The 4,648-nt window shown below is 45.2% G+C and overlaps 1 non-coding gene across 1 annotated transcript; it reads right to left on the bottom strand.

Annotated features, from left to right (window-relative positions):
- Positions 1-1,830: 1,830 nt before the first annotated feature.
- Positions 1,831-1,902, bottom strand: TRNAQ-CUG. Its single transcript has one exon. It is a non-coding gene; the product is annotated as a tRNA-Gln (tRNA).
- Between the last annotated feature and the right edge of the window lie 2,746 nt (positions 1,903-4,648).

Raw genomic sequence — 4,648 nt, 5'->3', positions numbered from 1 at the left:
CATGCTGGTCCCAGGGTAATTTCGGGGGGTTCTGATTCCCCACTCAGCTGGGGGGCTCACCTCTGGGCTGAGGAGGATGCAGGGGCTGTGTGTGTGTGTCAGGCTGGGGGAGCTGCTGGAACTGGGGGTGCTGAGCCACGTAAATTATCCCGATCTAAACGCCGTTGTAGAGAACACTACGTTGGCACACTGCTTCCTGGCAGCCAGAGACTGTGCTTTCTACACCTGCTCCTGTGGATGTGACCTCTCTCCTGATCGCTAAGGAAAGGAGCCTTTCCAGGAAATGGCCACAGCTTCTGGGAATCCGCATGTGGCTGTGAACAGAATTTGGCTCCTGGAACACAAGGCAACTTAAAAGCTGAGTACGCAGACAGGGGCTTGAACCCTGGCCCCTCAGATTAAAAGCCTGATGCTTTACCACCTGAGCTACCTGGGCTTGTTAAGAGCATCTTCACCGTTCACCACAGGAGTGAGCAGGCAGGCAAAAGAGAGGCAAAAGAAAGTCCCCAGAACTCCTCCTCTTTCTGCACAGCCACTGCCTGTCAGCAGGATTCCTCCTCCTCCTCCCTCCTGTGCCTCAGTGCGACTAACTCTCCACAGCTAGACAGCCGGTCCGTCCGCTGCACCCCAATCCCCCATGCCTGAGCCTCCCTGTCAAAGCCCTGCACCTGGCCCCGTATAATTAAGTCTCACATCTCACTGGGAACTCGACTTCTTGTGCCAGAGAGTCTCGCCCCCCCTCAATAGGTGACCCAAGAAACACAGTGTCCACCTTTTCCAAAGAAGCGCATGAAGAAGGTGCCCGCATGGCTTAACGGATAAGGTGCCTGACTTTGAATTAAGAACTTGAGGGGTCAAGTCCCTTTGTGGTTGTGTTGATGCAGTTTTACCTTCGTGCTGAAAGTCCTGCTCCTTTCAAATCTGGAACCTCTTCTTGGCCGCTCAGGCCAATGCTCTGCCTTCAGCTAGAGCCCGGGAAGGAGTTGGGGTTGGATGTCACAAAGGCTGGGGCATGAGCCCCAGGTGCTTCCAGTCTAGCCTTTGCTATTCCTGAATTCCCAAAGGAAATGGACGGCTGCCCGGGCTAGCGTGTGGAGCAGTTTCCCTCTGTCCCTGTGCTTGAGGGGGGTTGCTACATAGCACCTTGGGAGCCTGGATGTTTCTCTGCTTCTCACCAGCTGGAGAAAAGCCTCTTGGGATAACATCTCCTGCCCCACTGCAAAAGTGAGCATGGGGTATGGGAACGGTAAGAGGCCCCACCAGGGGGGCTGGCCCTGCTTTCCTACCATCTACTGATGTTGGACACAGAGCATCAGCAGCCACCCCGCATGGTGGTCTGCGGGTGGCCTTCAGTGGGGGTTTGGCATGGCAAGGAGCAGGCTGGCCGGGAGTCTTGTTGCCTGTCTGCTGGCCACACATAGGCATGGTCCTGTCCTCGTCTAGCCCCGCCCTCAGTTGCTCTGTGGCTTATAAGCCTTCCCTCAGAGCTGTCAGCACCAGCCGCCTCTGCTCCAGGTGCCCAGAGGAGGAGAGGTGTGCTGGGCTCCAGCCTGGGACTCTGCCTCCCTCCTGCCTATCAAGCCTGGCCCTGGCACTGCTTTCTTCAAGTGCCATGTGAGCAAGAGGAAAAGTGTGGCTACAAGCACCAGACTTGTGGGCATCAGGTGAAGCAGTGAGAATCCCAACCACTAGAGCCACTTCTAAACCCCCACCAAAGACCTGGCCCTGGTGGGGAAAGGAGTTAACCAGCAGGAGGGAAATGACCCACTTTTGTATAGCTGGAGACAGGAAAGCACTTTGAGCACCAGATCTTTACCACCAGCTAACACAAGGTCCCACTGAGATTTGAACTCAGATTGCAGGATTCAGAGTCCTGAGTGCTGCCCGTTACACCATGGGACCAGCTTGTACTGTTTTCTCGGGACATTGGAGACTCTCACAGGGCTGGCTTGTGTAAGGGACTGTTGGCCCTTTACTAAAACTTAGTGGGGTTTGGTTGGCTAGTTCGCAGTCCCAATAGAAGGGGGAAGGGCCAATGGGAAATCAGGACCCTGAGACTGACAGGCCCCTGGGGCAATGGTCACCAACGGGTAGTGTAGCCCTGAGGATTAATCTGTTGGTCTGTATAAAATGTCTTTTTGATAAAAGTGTGTAGGTTATTAGAATTTGCAATAGCTATAAATGCAAGATACCTAGAAGCTTCTAAACCAGACATCCTGGCCTATTTCCTCTGTGATGCTGAAAGCAACCTTTAAGACCCTTACTCAGAAAAGTGATACTAGGAAACAAACCTACGCAAATTGTCTAGGGACTTTCTGAATATCTGCTAACCTTTCACCTAGTTAGGTGTAAAAGTAGGGTATTTCTGCCCACAAAATATAACAAGTCTACCACAAAATACGTAGATAGTTGTCATTAGTACGTACACAAAGGTCAGCCTATGAAAACAGGTACCCTCACCTTTCCATGGGGGAAAGACAAATTTGGGCATAAAGGGAAGGATTTTTACCTATAAAAGGTGTGATAATCCACCATTAGGGCAGGCGATACATCTCTCTGTTTCCTGGTCGTCTCAACCTGCTTCGAAGCCTCCTTCTCCTACGAAAGCTGTCAATGCTAGTCGTAGTACTAATTCTTTTCAAAGTTGTGAGTATGAAATAATTCTTAATTTCTACTTCACCTCTAAGCATCTATGCTAAGAAGGGTTTAATTTACAACCAGTTTCTTTATAACTATACTTCCTCTAGCAGAGGTGTGAAATTCACTTTAGTACTCTTTGCTGCAGAGTGCATTTAGGACTGTATAATATCATATTATATCTCTTAAAGAATTGTGATACTTTGTAATCTCATACTGCTTTTAACATTTTACATTTACTTCTTGTTTCATTGATTTTAAATAAAAGGTCTTGTTTGACTAAACTTTGTCTCAGTGTAATTCCTGTTATACCCCAATCTCCTTGGTATTAAATTCTGTGAAGCCTGATTCAAGACGAACTTTTATCTTCTGATCACACATATTGGCGAGCCATACCCATATTATTAATATCTATTAATTATTACTAACATTCTTAATTAATTAGAAAATTAAGTATTAAATAAACCTAAATTAAGTGGATAAATTCCACTGTCCCTACTAACCCTTCCCAAATCAGGTAACAGACTGGCGAGCCGCCAGGAGGAGATTTAAGGAGTGTGTGACAGGAATTTCAGGGAATTTCTTTGAACCGTAAGTAAATAGTTAATTTCAGTAAAATTCTGAAATCTTATTCTTAAACCAGAGACAACTTCCTGTGGTTATTGCTGCTGGCAGCACGCCCAGTATTTCCGTTTTGTATTGTGGTTAAGCAATCTTAAGGTTTTTACTTTCACTTTTGCCTAAAGGATTTTAACTGTATTGATAACTGAATATTAAAGTAATAAAGTTTAAAAGTGATATATGTGCACAGAAAGGGGTTTTTATATGTTGAAGAAGTTAATGAATGGTACCACATAAATAATTCGCAGTAGCATTGGATCCGATGACCCACACTAGTGGTGGCGGGGAGTTAATAAAGCAAGGTATTCATAGCCGCCAGAAAGGCCGCAATCAGTCAGAACTTGAATAGTTCAAAGATACCTTATCTTAGTCCCATTAACTCTTCCGGACTGCACCTCTGATCCGTCTGCCTCAGTATTCCCCGATATTTGGCAGGTCCCGACAGAGGGGAAAGACCTCTCGATCTGCTATAAGCCATCGAGAGAAGAGAGAAGAGAGTATCCCCCACTCCCTCTGTTTACTTGGGACTTTTATGATACAGTGTTTAAACCGGTGTACAAGGGGTATTACCCTATAAAAGGTGTGATAATCCACCACTAGGGCAGGCGATACATCTCTCTGTTTCCTGGTCGTCTCAACCTGCTTCGAAGCCTCCTTCTCCTACGAAAGCTGTCAATGCTAGTCGTAGTATTAATTCTTTGTGAGTATGAAATAATTCTTAATTTCTACTTCACCTCTAAGCATCTATGCTAAGAAGGGTTTAATTTACAACCAGTTTCTTTATAACTATACTTCCTCTAGCAGAGGTGTGAAATTCACTTTAGTACTCTTTGCTGCAGAGTGCATTTAGAACTGTATAATATCATATCATATCTCTTAAAGAATTGTGATACTTTGTAATCTCATACTGCTTTTAACATTTTACATTTACTTCTTGTTTCATTGATTTTAAATAAAAGGTCTTGTTTGACTAAACTTTGTCTCAGTGTAATTCCTGTTATACCCCAATCTCCTTGGTATTAAATTCTGTGAAGCCTGATTCAAGACGAACTTTTATCTTCTGATCACACATATTGGCGAGCCATACCCATATTATTAATATCTATTAATTATTAGTAACATTCTTAATTAATTAGAAAATTAATTATTAAATAAAACTAAATTAAGTGGATAAATTCCACTGTCCCTACTAACCCTCCCCAAATCAGGCAACAGACTGGCGAGCCGCCAGGAGGAGATTTAAGGAGTGTGTGACAGGAATTTCAGGGAATTTCTTTGAACCGTAAGTAAATGGATAACAATTTCAGTAAAACTCTGAAATCTTTCTTTTAAACCAAAGTCAGAATCAACTGTGGTTATTGCTGCTGGCAGCACGCCCAGTATTTCCGTT

The sequence above is a fragment of the Mauremys reevesii genome, linkage group 17, assembly GCF_016161935.1.
Source record: "Mauremys reevesii isolate NIE-2019 linkage group 17, ASM1616193v1, whole genome shotgun sequence".
Lineage (NCBI taxonomy): Eukaryota > Metazoa > Chordata > Testudines > Geoemydidae > Mauremys > Mauremys reevesii.
The sequence above is the reverse complement of the archived record's forward strand: the minus strand, read 5'-3'. Positions and strand labels throughout refer to the sequence as shown.